Raw genomic sequence first — 17585 nt, 5'->3', positions numbered from 1 at the left:
AAAATATTTTTATTGTAAAGAAACTGTATAGAGGGTTACAGGGTTACAGTTTCAGTACAGTAATGAGTACATTTCCTGTCAAGCATTGTTACCCCCCTCCTTTGTTTTCCCCCTACATTCCATTCCCTCCTTACTTCCCCAACTCCTCCTTCCCCCTACCCTGAAGTTGTGAAGTTCGTTTTCAACATAGTGTATTGTACTTCTCATTGTTACAATTGGTCAACCTGTATCCTTGTTTCAGCATTTTGTTGTTTCTCTTCCCCTTCCCAAATTAGAAAAATGTATATACATGATGTAGAGAACTGGAATCAAATACAGTGACAACAGAGGATATGTGAGCTGGTAATCTTTAACCTTGAAATTCCAAAACAAAAATAAACAATGAATGAAAAAATTTGTTCATAAGGGAACCCTCAGCCTTCCGATTAATACTCTGATTCTTCCATTAAAATGAAATATTGTTAGAATCAATTTCTGATCCAGACTAAAATGCTAATACCCGTGGAAATGATGACATTGAGTTTGTATTAGTTAAATATGCTTTCCTATTAATGAAATACCATGGAAAATGTTTTTACAAAAACTGGATGATAGCAAGAGGGATTTTCGACAAAAGCATTGTAGTGGGTAAGGTGTGAAAAGTTACAAAACTGGAACTGCATGCTGGGAAAAAGAATAACTTTATGGGGAGTAGTAACATACTGTTTTAGATGAGCCAAGTTAATATGGATCATTATGTAAGAAGAAATATTGTATTTGGTTCTTTCTAACAACCAGCAGATACTTACCTATTTATAAAAAATAAATACTAGAATTAAAAATCCAAAAGAACTTTAATGATGCATTTAATATTTTGGAGACAACAAAGATTTTCAGTGATAGGGAGAGTTTAATTAATTATGGAATTTATAAGCACTGGACTCCCATGTAATCATTATAAGTGATGTTCTTAGAACAGTATGAAATTTCTAAGGATAAGAAATATATGAATGATATAATGCAATGCAAAGTCAACTTATAACGTAGGCTCACACCTGTAATCTTACCTACTCACAAGGATGAGATTTGAGTATCATGGTTCAAAGCCAGCTCCCAGAGGAAAATCCATTTCACCACCAAAATGACAGAAATGGGCCTGTGGCTAGCGCTGAGGGAAAAAAAAAGCAGAGAACAATGTGTAGTCCCTGGATTCAAGCTCCAGTTCGGGCAATAAACAAATGAATAATCAAACAAATATATGACCCCAAATTGTAGGAAAATATACATATGTATATATGCATGTCAGAAGGGTCTAACCGTGTTGTTCTAGTGTTTACATTGTGGAGTTCCAGGATGGGAACATCACAAACATTTAATTAAAGGAAATCAAATGTTAATTATGTTGGAAATGACTTGTACAACTGGGGAGGGATTGAGAGAGTGAAGGAAAGAGGAAGAAAAATGAGGGAGAGGGTAACAAGTTAGATAAGAAATGTTATCACTACCTTACTTATGTAACTGTAACCCCTCTGTACATCACCTTGACGATAATATTAAAATAAAAAATAAAAACAAAACAAAAGCTTTTATTTGTATCATTATATTTAAAAGTATACTTTAAAAGAGTTATAGGCATGTTTTAAATTTCTAATGCATTGCCCCACTCTACTGGAGTATACTGGAATATGTGGAGAATTACTTACACATGAGTTCATGAGTGAGGACCCAAATAAGAATTCCACAAAGAAATGTCAACATGTACCAAAGGGTCCTATGCATAATACCTCCCTTCTACTGCAAATCACACAACCTCCAAAATCCATATAATTTAATCATTTAAAGACAAATGATGAACCAACGTATCCATTTGTAGAAATACATACTTGCTACAAGGATGGAAAAGGGACTGAGACCCAAAGTGAATGATGCACAATTTTAAGGAAGATTCCTAGATAAAGGAATGTGTCCCACACACTTCCAACTGTAAATCTGGGAAAGTCAATCATCTTTGTCATACTAATAAAAACCACAAAATAGCTAACTGTGGGATTCAAAAAGATTGCATGAGAACAAGTGTTCATTGTGACAGCACAGGAACTTCAGTGCAAATTACTATGTTTCTATTTCCTTGTCTTATTCCCACCTCATTCTTGAATTCTGAAGGTGAGATTCTGGGGAGCCAGTTCCCTTTGGTCCAGTAATTAATGAAAGTGAACAGGTGATTGGAGATACAATTTCCTCACATAGTTCTTGGATTCTCATTTTTTATTAAGCTTACGGAGAAATAATGGGATTGCAAAACACAAGAAAGTTTTAACTTTTCCACTAATTTCTAAAATGCCTGCTGTAAGAACAACAAAATTAACGAAAGAAACAACTCAGAGACCATATAAAGGTATTTGTGGTGTATTGATACCAACAGAAATTGAAATGTCACATATAAATACCAATTTACATTTACAAAGCAAAAACCCTAATTCTTCACTGAGCTAATGTGATAATTACACATTTTTATTTTCCAACAAAATCACCATTGAGAATACCACAGTCAATTTCAATCACAGAAGCAAAGCTACAAAGAACTGCTAAAATTTTTACCTTTTCTTTCCTGGAGTTAAGAGGGTTGATTCTGCTGACATTGACTGTTTGATCCTCTTCCTCCTCACAAATAAGTGTGCCTATGTAGAACAATTTATACCTATATCTTAACTTCATGGTTGTCTATCTTTCTGGTTGGATCTTCAGTCTGCTTACCACCTACAGAGCATATATAGCTTATGAACATGGACCATGCCTTAACAAGCTAAAACATGGTCTAAAACAGTTCTAACAGAAACATATGTGATAATGGAAATATTCTATATATGCATTGTCTAACAGACCAGCCACTGGCTATATGTAGCTAATAAATCTCAAATGTGAATAGTGTCTGAAAAATTAATTCTTCCAATTTCAGTTAAATGAATTTTTAAATAATAAGATTCATCTACTCACTGTTAACTGAACATCTCAGTTTCCAAATAAGGAGGCTTCAGCTCACAAAGGTGAAGAAGTTTCCATTAGATACTAACTGAATGCCTTTGAATTTTCTGAGCTTTTCTGTCTTATAGAATTCAGCCATCACTCACCTAGATTGACAGCTGGGAGGAAAGGGGTGGGAGATAAACACAAGCTACTTGGGATACTGAGAATTGCAACTTGAAGATGAGGGTTATGCATGAAACTTTTCTATATTTAGTAGACAGCAAAGTGTGTGGAATCCTGAAGGTAGAAAAATAATGATTGTATTTCAATCAAACAGGTGCTCTGTTTATCAAAATGGGAGAGAAGTCAGACAGGTGAATTCTATAAATATACAAACAATATAGAGAAAATTTGCTACATTCTATTCCATGATAGGCCCTGGCATAAATTTTGGCACTCTGTACATACTCTGTAAATATTCACACACTAAAAAACAGAAATGTAATCCTTTATTACTGTTAAAATACATAGAATATCTTCATAATATATATTTGTGGGCCTATTTTTTTCCTTATTTCTTCCATACCAACATTAAGAAATGGCTCTAAGATAAAAGATTCTAGATGTGTTAAATTTGAATTTCTTTTGTTGAATTGTATTCTAGATAGGATTGAGGGCTTAGGGCTAGTAAAATAATAAGTATTCTCAGCAAATTGTCATGCCTCATTTTTAAGGGGAGCTATGTGTTTATTAGGAGAAATATGTATTGGTCTTGGTAGCTAGGAACATTCAAGAAACAAAAGAAAAAGAACAATTCCACGGCAGTCTCAAGTGTTTGCATATCTTCAAGTGAACACTAGCTGCTCTATATTCCATAGTATATTTGCAAGCTTTTTCTAAGGTACTGTCATCCACCAGGGTAAAGTTCAGGCATGCCTATTGCTCACTATAAAGATCGCAGTTGCTCAAACTCAGAACCCATTGTTTGTATAGGCTTCACATGGCTATATTTACTTCACTCAGTGGCACTGAGGGATGGGAGCGACACTTGAAATATATAAATATTCACATACACACATATCTCACTGGCTATCACTATTACTGTAAAAATTAGGTGCTTTTTGTCTCTGACCCAAGAGCGTCATAAATCGTCTAACATCCATAAAGTGTGACAAGTTCATTATTACTTGCAAATAGGTTAAATCTTTAGCTTCACACAATTATAAATACTCATATGAAGAAAAATACATACCTAGAGTTTTGGCGTGCTTCTATATTACGAAGGTCTCAAATTTCATCTTATTTGCCAGGAGGATGCAAAAATGCTTGATAGGAAATGTACTCATTACCTTGTCATGTAACTATAACCCCTTTGTACAGTATTCTTACAATCAAAAATGTACAAAAAGAAAAAAAAGAAATTGCAAGTCACGTATTTCCAATAAACTAACTAAATTTAAGTCCTGTAACTTTCTACAGGTTTTTAAGGACCAAATAAATTGTGGGTATGTCCCAAGGCTTTTATGAAAAGCTAAGAGAGAGAGATCCAAAAGTGGCAGTAGATAGGTGACCAGAGCATAATTATGTATCTTTACTTCACTGTTACCATAGCAGGAGTGCAAATCAATATGATGGTTCATAGTTACAGGACTGGAAGACATACTGGAAACTGACATCAATGAAGGGTCATTCATTGTAGGAAAACATAAATCAGGATGCACCAAAGGTTGCAATCAACAGTGTACAAAAAAGCAACACAGAATTGAATATAAAGTTATTGCAAGTATATATTTGATAAGAGGTTCACATCAAAAATATATAAAAACATCATTGCAACGACACACAACCTGATTTTACAATGTGCAAAGAACTCAGATATTTCTCCAGAGAAGACAGTGTTAACAAGCCCACGAAGAAGGTGTTTAACATCACTAATCACCATGAAAGTGTAAGTCAAAATAATGAAGAAAATTACCACTTCATATGAATTAGGTAAGATAACTACAAAAAAATAAAGTAACAATATTGACAAAAGTGTGGTAAAATTGGAACCGTTCTATAGGAAACAGAATGGCATCTTTTCAAACAATTAAAGACAGGATTATTCATACCTGTAATCCTAACCACTCAGGACAGGAGTCTGAAATCCAAGGATTACGGTTCATAGCCAGCCTGGGCAGAAAACTGGAAGTGGATCTGTGGTTTAAAGTGGTAGAACTCTAGCCTTGAGGAAAAGTTCAGGGACAGTGACTTGGCCCTGAGTTCAAGCCCCATGACAAAAAAATTTAAAAAAAAAGAGAGTTTTCATGTGATCCAGTGACTCCATTTCTGGCCATATAATCTAAACATCTAAAAGCAAGGTCTGGAAAAGATCTTGTACTCATATTCATTTTGTACAATACTCAAAACATGGAGGCAATCTAGTGGCCATCAACAAATGAATAGCTAAACCAAATGTGGTTTATACATACAGTGGTATATTATTTCAACTTTAAAAAGAATTATGGGGCTGGGAAGGTGGCTCAGTCGTTGAGCGCTTGCCTTGCATGCATGAGGCTCTGGGTTCAATTCCTCAGCACCACATAAGAAAAAAGGAAAAAGCCGGAAGTGGCACTGTGGCTCAAATGGTAGAGTGCTGGCCTTGAGCTGAAGAGCTGAGGGACAGTGCCCAGGCCCAGAGTTCAGGCCCCACGACCGGACCCCCCCCCAAAAAAAAAAATATTATGTTGTGACATATACTATATTATGGATGAATCTTTAGAACACTGCTAAGTGAAAAAAGCCAGTCATAAAAAGACCAAATATTACATGATTCTACTTATATCAGTAGTTACATAGAACAGTCTAATTGATAGAAACAGAGAGCAAAATCATACTTGATGTGTACCTTGAAGCAGAGGAGAGTGGAAAATTGTTTTAATGAATAAAGAATTTGAAACTTGGAGAATGTAAAGAGTATGGACATTGAGATTGTACAATATTGTAAATGTACTTATTACTACTATGTTATATTCTTAAAATGATTAATAAAACCTGGGAGAGAATTCTGAAGGGGTTAAACATAATCATGGTACATTGTATGCTATGTGGATATATCAAAATGAAAAATCCACTTATTTAAGTAAGTAATGCTACTGAGTTGAAAAAAGACAATAAATTTTAAGTTAAGTGTGCAAGTTTAAGTCAGAGGTCTTTGCTTCTTCAAAACAGCAATTTAGACATCGAATTTCTCTGTCAACATAGTGTTGATGGGACATCACAATGTACAGTGTCCTGTGAGTAAGAAGTGGTTATGTGCCACTCAGAGGGAGTTAAACCACTTCATCTGGGTAGTTACAGATAAAAAGTAATGGTTGGAACTGGCTCCAACATGGTGGGAATGAATGATACAGCAAAAAATACACACCCTTTTCCCACGAAGCTTTAGGTGCTAACACATATCTTTTTCTGACTATGGTCTGGGGAGTGTCTTTCTACTTCCCATCCAATCAAAAGTGTTCTGTGCTTGTGCTCTGAGATGGGGCATCCAATAAGGAAAAATTCCCTACTCATGCTCGGAGACTAGGAAACCAATTATGAGATGCTATGTCCCTCTTTTCACTAGAGAGTCTGCTTCACTGCTCTGTTTTTGCTTTGAAGAAGAGACTGTTGCACTGCTCTCTTTTCGCTTTGAAGAAAAACTGCTTTAAAACTGTTCTGCTCTCTAATTCTTTAAAGAAAACAAACAAACAAACCCGAGACATAGACAAAACTGTTATTCTGAAGATGTTGCGTGGAGGGAAGCCTTGAGCTTCATCTTTGAGACTAGATTTAGAATCTGATAACTTAGGTGCTGTGGTTTCATATTAATCTGAACCAGGCTAATATCTGCATTTTCTCAATTCTTCTAACTAGAATCTCTAAAGTATTAGGAAAAAAACAAAACAAACAAACAAATAAAAAACAGCAAGAACCTTATATTAGGCTAACAAAGGCTCCAGAAATTCTCAGATTTCTAATTTTTTCTTGCATGAATCTAATAAATGAAAAGTTAATGCAGCAAACTAGCATGTTTAAGGTGTTAAATTCTCTAGAATATGGTTTCTTTTCTTCCTCTTATTCTGAGATAGAAATTGATCTATTCTAAAGCCAGAGGATATGTTTTCTTCACAAGCTCAATTAGGTTCGCTGAATTTTGCTTTCTTAAAAATTGCTTAACTCCTGTAAGAGGGAATTGAAGACTGCAAGGCAGGAGGGATTGAGCGTGAGATGTGGGAAGTGTTCTCATACTCTGCATCTAGAGGGCTAGAAAATATGATGATCTGCTCGTTGCCTCAAACAATTCAGAAAGTGGCTTGCATTTTCTAAAACCTAAATCTAAACTTTCGCCTTCTCCTTCCCACCAAGAATTCCCCCTCAGGCTTCTTCTTACCATAATGTCTTGGCAGCTTAGAACTGCTTTGCCTCAGAAATGAGGCATCAGAAGTGTGCCCTGTGGTCAGCCAAGCAGCTGGTATCTGATTGATTCATCTATGGCTCTGAAAAAGCTGCAGCTCAATCTGTGCTCTGTGCTCAGGGTTCAGTAAGCGTGCTTAAGTCCATAGCTACGTGCTTCCAGAGAGCAGACTTTCCTCTTTCTATTAGCTGTACAAGACAGGTTCTTTATAATGAAGCAGCCATACATAGCTGTAGGTTTCATAACCACTTGCTGAGGCGAGTTTACCTAAGGGAACCAAGGCAATATGCAAATAAGGGGTTTTCACCTGGAAGCTCATAAGCCTCCATTCTAAAAAGGGAGTTGCACTAGCACAACTATGCTTATTGCAGCATTATTTACCATAGCTAAGATATGGAACCAACCCAGATGCCCCTCAGTAGATGAATGGATCAAGAAAATGTGGTATATATACACAATGGAATTCTATGCTTCCATTACAAAGAATGACATTTCCCCATTTGTTAGGAAATGGAAAGTCTTGGAAAAAATTTTATTAAGTGAAGTAACCAAGCCCAAAGAAGCAAAGGTCCCATGGTTTCCCTTATTTGTTATATCTAGTATATGTATGAGTCAAGAAGGAAAGATCAAATAATGGTATGTTAGGAAAATGAACCCTTAGATAAGTATTTAAATGTTTTTTTTTTCTGTCATGCATTTGTTTCTAACTCATTTATAAGATTATTTCTTTATAGCTTTGTATGTCCCTCCCCCACAGTACAACCCCTGCTTTCACTATATTTGATGTCAGTATAATTTGTGGAGGAGATGGGGAAAAACAAGTCATTTAAGGATACAGGTGGACCCGATGCAACTATAAGTACAAGTCGTCATGTCAAAAATGAACTTTACAACTTTGGTGCGGGGGGGGGGGGCGGGATTGGGAGTGCGGGGGGAGGCTGGGAAGGGATGTGAAGGGTAAACAAAGGAGGAGGCTGCAATGCTTGATAAGAAATGTACTCATTATCTTGCCCATGTTATTGTAACCCCTCTGTACAGTATGTTCACAAAAAAAAACTTAAATTAAAAAAAAGGGAGCTGCTTATAATAAATTCTGTGTGGAAAATGACTGTGTAGGAGTTAGAATAATCTTTTTCTCTGAAAATGATGGATTGAGGGAAAGCATTGACTAAGCATAATCATCTTCCACAAAGCTATATAACTAAAGTATATCCTGTTACTAAAATCGTTCTAGGGACTTTAGGAATAGTTTAACTCATAAAGCACAAGCTGAGTAAGAGTTTTCTAACAATTTCTGGCCTGGTTGTCCTGGTTTAGTGATTGCTCTGAAACTGTTAACCCCTTTCAAAATAACCAGCTGTGCTTCAAAAGAGCCAATACAGCAAGATTGTGAACACAATTTGTGATCAATACCAGAAGTAGTAACTCATTAGGGGTATAACTTGGGCAGACTTCCTACTCAGAGTGGTTGCTTCCTGTCAATAACATGCCCTTTAACAGAACTAAACTTTGCCATGCTAAGTTCCTTTCAACTTGGTGGTCTTTCTAGGGATATTGGGTTACAGTAGGGGAGTATTCCCAACAATGTGGGGACTAGTCCAGGATCCATGTTATGAAAGGGGGATGTAGGGAGACCCTCAGGAGGAGACACAACCTGACTTGTTGAGATAGCTCAAGGTTGGGTTATACACCATCGGTTGTGGTAAAGGAAGGAAAGTGTATCAGCAATTTCAGGAAAGGGCCCAAGGAAGCACCTCAATAAAAAGTAATCTCATGCATCAGCCATGAGAGGAAAAATTGGACTAGAGCATACTACCTGGTTTGGTTGGGGATTTTTATGGGCTGAGTGTGTCTTAGGCACAAAGAGAACTTGAGTCTCAATGTGTGTTTTCATTCTCTGGCCCAAGAATAAAAATGTGGGAGCTGGAGGAATCTATTGTTGAGAAATCTCCAGTAACGGGAAAGGTAAATATGAGAAGGGTGCACAAGAAACTTACAATAGGGAGGATTAAGTGCACCAAAAACTGAAATCACAAGAGACCTGCTAAAATGGGGAATAAGAATTCTAGGCCTAAGGAACCCAAGAAAAATGCTCTAAGGACCTGCTTCTGATAATCCATTGGGAGAATGTTGACAAAGGTCTGAGAAAACTATTAAATAATGGATGGTTTTCATTATGGAGCTCCATAATGTGCATTGTCCAAACAAAAACTTGTTATGAATATGTGCTTGCATGTGTGTGTTTTAAATCTTATATCCTGAAAGGGGAACTCAAAAAATTCCTACTCACTAAACTCCCTCAGCTGCCCACTTTGCCTCTGAAGCCTGGATTGATCCAGGCTTGATTGATCCTCTAGCTGATCCAAGGATGTATGGCATTGAATCTTAGTTTCAGAAGCAGAATCTCTGGGTAGACTTAAAATTCAAGTCAAAAACCAAGTGCCAGTGGCTTGCACATGCAATCGTAGCTACTCAGGATCTGAGAATTAGAGTTCAAAGCCAGCCCGGGCAGGAAAGTCCTTGAGACTCTTTTCTCCAATTAACCACCAGAAACTGGAAGTGTTACTGTGGCTCAAGTAGTAGGGCTTTTGCCTTGAGCTCTGGGCCTGGGTGCTGTCCCTGAGCCCTTCAGCTCAAGTCTTATGATGAAGAAAATAATGCTTGGGTGAAATGGGTTAAATATTCTGCCCACCATTACTGTTAAGATTCTATGGCACAGAAACCAGATAAACAAGTGGTCCACTTCCTACTATGATGAACCTCAGATCCCCAAAGGCATGGATGCATGATCTGTCAGTCAAACACGGCCTGGGGAAACTTGTAAGGCCCTGCTATTGCTGTTCACAAGAGTATGGATCTAAGACAAATACCCTGTCTTCCCAAGCCAAATAAACCCCTTGCTTCTCTAGGTACGGGGAAGGATAATTGGCATTTCTGGGAAACTTATCAAGATGCAATGAAATCCAAACCTTGAAGAGATGAGCAGTAATCACTAAATATAGCCATGGGAGATGTTTAATGGTATTGTGGAGGACCATTGTTGTAGACCTTCCTGGCCAACTAGAGTAGAACCTGTACTTTGGTTCAATTGGCCATCCCTTTCACCCTAGCATTTCATCCACCTGTCCATTCTCAAACATTTTATACTAGTTAGGAGAGACCCTTCCCTAGAGGGTCATTCGTATTTCCTAATTACTTAGGTGCTTTTCAGGATCACCCCCAACTAAGTTTCCAAAAAGTTCAAAGCCTGAAACCAGACAGCACCTTATGAATCAGTTTTATTCTTATGATTAGTATAAATAAAATATTTTTGGGGTTAGGAATATGGCTTTGTGGTAAATTGCTTGTCCAGCATGCATGAAGCCCTGGGTTTTATTCCTCAGAACCACATAATCAGAAAAGGCTGGAAGTGGCACTGTGGTTCAACTGGTAGAGTGCTAGCCTTGAGCAAAAGAAGCTCAGGGAGCACCAGGACTGGCAAAAATAAAATATAGAGTAGAATAAAATCAAAAGAGATTTGTTAATTATACTAAAAATTTTTTAACCCATAAACTAAATGCTCTAGTAGGATGGCATGGGAAAATTAGCTCTAGAAAGAAACATTACCTGACAAGGGAAGAGCTTCTGTGGTGATTGGAGACCAAAGCTGCACAAAGACCTTTTTTTGGGGGGGTCCAGTCATGGGGCCTAAACTCTGGGCCTGGGCACTGTCCCTCAGCTCTTCAGCTCAAGGCTAGCACTCTACCACTTGAGCCACAGTGCCACTTCCCGCTTTTTCTTTTTTGCTTATGTGGTGTTGAGGAATTGAACCCGTGGTCTCAGGCATACAAGGCAAGCACTCTACCACTGAACCACCTTCCCAGACCCTGCACAAAGACTTTAGAAGGTTTGAACATTGGCAAGTGAGTTAACTAAAAACTCAGACGAAGAGGTGGGAAGGTGGTTTAGTGGTAGAGTGCTTGCCTTGCATGCATGAACACCTGGGTTCGATACCTCAGCAACATGTAAGCAGGAAAAGCACTGCGGCTCAAGTGGTACAGAGCTATCCTCGAGCTGAAGAGTTTAGGGACAGTGTCCAGACCCAGATTTCAGGCCTCACAACCGACAAACCCAAGAACAAAGAAAAGAAAAAAGAAAAAAATATGGCACTGGTTGCTCACGCCTGTAATCCTAGCTACTCTGAAGGCTAAGATCTGAGAATGGTCATTCAAAGCTAGGCAAGGCCGGTAAATTCTGTGATACTCTTATCGCCAATAAACCACTGAGAAAGCTGGAAGTGGTGTTGTGGCTCAAGTGGTAGAGAACTAACCTTGAGCTGAAGAGCTGAGGGACAGCACTCAGGCAAAGAGTTCAGTTCCAAGACCGACCAAAAAAAAAAAAAAAGGTAAGTTACAGCTAAAGGGTTTCCTACCAAGAGGGAGGAAGGGTTTCCTACCAAGAGGGAAGGAGTTTTGGGGGTTTCTATCTAACAAAAATGCAAGTTTCCCTTCTAGTAGGCAGGGGCATTGCCTGCTAGTAAGGAGGGTGTTACTGATAAAATTGGTCAAAACATGATTCAGTTTCATAATGCCCAGATAAATGTCTAATGTTTGACTTGTGAAAACATCCTGCTTGGGGAACTCCAAACACTCTTAATGCCCTTAAAGTGACCATGCTTAATTCCAGGGCCTCAATGGACCCTCTAGTTAATCTTATGATATGACTGCAAATTCAATCTTGGAGCAGACACTCTGTGTATGTCTTCCAATTTTGAGTCTACCCAGATTCAAATTGAGACTGAATAAGTTTGGTAAATACTGTGGTGATTCTGTCCACATATGGAGTACTGCTATGACTGTGTGGCAGGGAGGCCACACAAGAGGTCCTATTTGTGCTGTCATGGAGCTCAGACCCCATGTGCATGAAATTCATGAGAGGTCAGCAAAATGTGAGCCGAGACAACTTGGAACACCTTGTTGCTCTTCTCAGAAGCAAGAGTCTATTCCAAAAACCCCTGAAACTGATCAACTCCATTCTTTCCAGGTCAATTACCTGGCGAAAATTGGACATTTCTGAGAAACTTACCTGGATGTAGTGAAGGCCAACCTTTTGAGATGAGCAGGAAGTACAAATCATAGCCAGGGGAAAAGTCTGGTGGTATTCCAGGAGACCACTATTGGAGATGTTACTGGCCAACTGGAGTGGAATCTGTGCTTTGGTTACATTGGCCAATCCACCCCTGACCATTTTCAAACACCTTAAATTAAGGAGGGACTTCTTAGTTAGCGGGTCATTCAAACTTCCTATTTGAAAATACAAACTCCATATTTACAAATTTCATATTTACTTAGGAGCTCCTGAAAATTTCCCAAAGAGCTTAAAGCTAGAAACCAGAAAAAGCAGCTTAAATTAGTTTTATTCTGTTGATCTCCACAATCTATGATCTTCATAATCGAATTATTCCAATATGTGCTTTTATTAATCAGCAGGATTTGTTTATTGGAAATGCCACCATGTAAAAGTAACTAGGAGCCACTGGTAGAATTGAATGGGAAAAATTTTGTCTAAATATAATACTTGACCAGATAAGATGGTGATAAGTGAAATGAACCCCAACATAGGGGCACAATGGTTTTTTTTACATTTCTTGCTATTGTTTCTAACATATTTATAATGTTTCGTGTGATTTTTGTTTCTTTGTATTCTGTGCCCCCAAAAAACAGCATAATACCTGTTTCCAATGTTTTTGATGTTGGTGCCCTCCATCTTGTATATACACTTCTCTAGTTTGGAGAGGGAAAGGGAAAAAACAGAATACTTAAATAGGAATACAGGTTGACCCATTGTAACAATGAGATGCACAAGACACTGTTGAAAAACAAACTTTACAATTTAGGCGGGGTTCGGGGTAGTGTATAGGGTAGTTTTGGAGCTAGGAGATTAGGGATGGTAGGGGACATATAAAGGAGGAGGTAACAATGCTTGATAGGAAATGTATGCTTTACCTTGCTCATGTAACTAACCCCTCTGTACAGTACTTTTACAATAAATATATAAAAATAAAAGAATAAATATACTTCAAAGGTAATCTGTGTGGTGGTTGGAGGCCAATGGTACAGAAAGACTTACAAGGATTGAATATAGGAAACAAATTACCTAAAAACTGAGATGATACTGAGTATAATCCTAAATGCTCAGGTGGCTGAATTCTGAGGATCTGTTTGCAGCCAACCCAGACAGGAAAGATGAGACTTTTATTTCCAATGAAGGTGCAAAAAAGATACTACTGGAGTTGTGGCTAAAGTGGTAGCCTTGAGTAAAACTGCTCTGGGACAATGCCCAGAGCATGAGATCAAACCCAAGACCAGCCCCCAGTCACTTATAAAAAAGGTTGTGTGTCTGTGTGTGGTGGCAGATCCCTTTACTAGTTTGATGATAGAGCAAGAATTTTAACAATGTTTCATGGTCTCAATATTTACCTCTTTAGTAATTGTTTTCATAGTAATGTGTGCATGGGTACTTTATCTCTTCTATAACAGGTTTTGTTCAGTGACTGACTGAAAATCTGCCTTAATCAAACCCTTTTTAAAATCAAAATATCTTATTGGATACTGCTGAATAGGAAAGTCAATTATTATTGTTTGGAAGAAAAGAAAGCAAAACCAGATGGGAGAATTGTAGAAGTTAAATCTTGAACTGCTTGACTGATATAAGCACTGCCCTTGTAAAGGTAGTCAAAACCTTACCAATGCTATTTTAGAGAAGTGCTAGGGGCTAGAGACATGGCACTAGTAGTAGAACACCAGGTGGGTAAAAGTTGGTTATTTTTCATATGGCCAGGTGTTCGGATTTGGTTGATTATTAAAGCTTTTGACTAGTTTGAAAGGGGTCAAAAGTTTGAGCCATCATGAAAGATGATCCCAAAGCTCAAATTCATGGGAGCCAGTGGTGGGCTGCCTATCCACTGTGCTTATTCAACTTGGACATGTGACAGGATGCCTTCTGCTAGAGTAAACTTTGCCTTGCTGAGATGGTGTTTGTAGGATACCTTAATTGTTCCCGGTATTTCCAACACAGATCTTCTGTGCCATTCATGAGGGATCCTAGGAGCCCCTCATAGGAGACGCATCCAGACGCCCTGTTGAGCCAACCTCCTGGATGGTCTAAACATGCCATTCTTGGTAGCTGATAATGGACCTAGGTATAAAGTTAATCGGCAACATCAGGAAAGTCACAAACAGGCACCCTCAGAAGCAAGCAACCTCAGGCATTGGCCTTTGTAGAAAAAAATGAAACTCTGTATCCTGTTTTGGTACTTGTGTCTTTGTAGGGATGGTGTATGAGAGAAGTGTGTTAGATTCAGGCTCTTAAAATCTTTCTGTCTAAGAGTCTTGATCTGCAAATTCATTTGTCCAGATAGGCAGAGTGAAAAGTTGGAGATGGAGTATCTCTGAGAAAAATCTCTAATAATGGAGTCGAGAAAAGGGAGGAACAAGAAACACAGTCTGAAGGGCAAAAGAATTCTAAACTTAGGAAGCCCAAGAAAATTGGAGTTAAAAAGCTTCCCTCAGACATTTTAAATATTGTCTTCTTTTAGGGAGAATGTGGGGAAAGATATGAAAATATGTGTTAAGGCTGATTTTTATTTTTGAGCTTAATTTTAATGTTCAGTTGGTAAACTATATCCTCTATACCCCTGTCTCTATGTAAATACCCATAAACATGAAATATAAAGTGATTTTGATAAAAAATAAAAATGACTCAGAAGAAATGATAAATGTAAAAAAAATCTTCACAGGGATGGTTAGGTGGTTCAGTGGTAGAGCGCTTGCCTTGCATGCATGAAGCCCTGGGTTTGATTCCTCAGCACCACATAAGCAGAAAAAAGCCGGAAGTGGCACTGTGGGTCAAGTGGTAGAGAGTTAGCCTTGAGCTGAAGAGCTGAGAGAGAGCGCCCAGGCCCAGAGTTCAGGCCCACTACCTGACCCCCTCCCTCCCGAAAAAAAAAAACAAAACAATCTTCACAGAAGCAAACTCTCAGAGATATTTCATGACTTTGACAAGGATAAAGTGGGTGAAGTTAGTATAAATATAAAGTATGACAATGCACAAAAACATAAAAAGATACTCATATATTTCATTATATAACCCAAAGCAGAAAACAAATGTTGTTTAGATGATTTTTTAAAACCCAGTCTCTCAGGTACTGGGAAGGTGGCTCAATGGTAGAGTGCCTGCATGCATGAGGCCTTGGGTTTGATTTCTCAGCAATATGAGGCCTTGGGTTTGATTTCTTAGCATCACATAAGCAGAAAAAGATGGAAGTGGTGCTGTGGCTCAAGTGGTATCACTAGCCTTGAGCTGAGGGACAGCACCCAGGCCCCAGAGTTTAAGCCCCATGACCAACAAAATAAAAATAAAAAACAAAACAAAACACAGTCTCTTACTTTTGTTGCCTCAACTCTGTAATAACTCTGCTTCAGCCTAGGGCTAACATTTTAAGTGTGGACATTTATCAACACTCCTGAATCAGACTCTACTTGATCATTTTTAAAATACATATTTTGTTCTTAATTTTCATCTTTATAAACTCACATGCACCTATAAAAAATGGTATGGCCATCCCAGTAACCTTCTCAAAGTACCTCCTAATGACAATTTACGAAAAGTTCTATTATATTACAACAAGGAAAAAATACTACAAATAAAGAAAAGCAATAATTTAATATTAATGATTAATAAAATAAAAAACAAAACAATTACCAGTGTTTTCAGTATTTGAAGTGTACTACAAATTAGATTTTATTATTGTCATATTTCTTTACATTTAACACTGGCTAAGATTATGATGTTCAACAAGAATGTTATAGGCTATGAGTAGTGTTTAAATCACCCACTAAGATGACCATTTATAGTTCATCTCATAATTTGTATATGGCTTATATCATCATTTGTTCCTCACTAACATATAAAGTAAGGAAGGCCTACAGTTTTAGCAGAAACTGTGTAGTTAACATAGTCAGCTCTTTAATCTTCTCCTTTACACAAAGACTTTGCAACTTCTCATTAGTAAAGTTTCTATAAACTCTGAAATGTACATACTTAGGAGTATTTATCTGCTACCATAAATCTTAAATACTTTATAGAAAAGTATTATGACCTACCAAACAGTCCCAGTTTTGGCATATATAAGCAAATTCCCAAAATTAATATATTTAAAATATTAAATCTTTTAACAAACCTTAACACTTGCTGCAGTGTTCATTATGACAGGTCCCTTGTATAGAATAATTGAATTCCTCATCCTACACATCTCTTGCACAACAAATACCTGGAATTATTTTGTTTTTGACATGTCAATCTTGACTTTATTCTTAAATGTGTATTTATGTAAGAAGTACATGGTTCTAAAATTCTTTTAAACTTAGTTTTTGATGAATTGTCTAGTTTAAGAAAATCAATTACAATTTATATATAAAAAATTTCTGTGCTCAATTCAGCATCACATATACTAAAACATTGGAATGATACAGAGAAGATTAGTATGGCCCCTCCGCAAGGATGACAGGCAAATTCCTGAAGCATTCCATCCCCCAATTTGTTAAGAAATGGAAAGACTTGGAAAAAAAATTAAGTAGAGTAAGCCAAGTCCAAAGAAACATAGGTCCCATGGTTTCTCTAATTTTCAATAACTAATATATGTCTGGGATAAGCAGAAAATGTCAAAAGTTATGTGTATATGACCAGATAAGGTTATGTTAATGGAAATGAACCCCCAGTTAGGGACACAAGTGGTTTTTTCTTGCTATTTTTTCTCACATACTTATAACCTACAGTGTGGATTTTTTTTTGTTTCTTTATATGTTCCTCCCCCATGCTATAACACCTATTTTCACTGTATTTGAAGTCGGTGCGCCTACATCTTGTATATATTCTCCTCTAATTTGCTGAGGGGAAGGAAAAAAAAAACAAAATGCTTAAATAGGGATACAGGTTGACCCATTGCAACAATGAGATTCACAAGAAACTATGTTGTAAAGTGAACTTTACAATTGAGGCGGGGAAAGGGAGGAGGTTAATGGACTTGTGGAAGTGAGAGGGAAGGGATGGTAGGGGAACAATAAAGGAGGAGGTAACAATACTTGTTAGGAAATGTACTCATTACCTTGCTCATGTAAGTGTTACCCCTCTGTGCAGTATTTTTACAATAAGAACGTATAAAACTGTT

The 17585-nt window shown here is 37.5% G+C and overlaps 1 pseudogene; it reads left to right on the top strand.

Moving 5' to 3' along the window:
* The first annotated feature begins 16844 nt into the window (after nucleotides 1-16844).
* LOC122122073 lies at nucleotides 16845-16959 on the top strand (annotated as a pseudogene).
* The last annotated feature ends 626 nt before the right edge of the window (nucleotides 16960-17585 follow it).

This window comes from Dipodomys spectabilis, unplaced genomic scaffold (assembly GCF_019054845.1).
Source record: "Dipodomys spectabilis isolate Male_0828 unplaced genomic scaffold, ASM1905484v1 ptg000203l, whole genome shotgun sequence".
Classification (NCBI taxonomy): domain Eukaryota; kingdom Metazoa; phylum Chordata; class Mammalia; order Rodentia; family Heteromyidae; genus Dipodomys; species Dipodomys spectabilis.
This window is presented reverse-complemented; position numbering and strand designations above follow the sequence as displayed.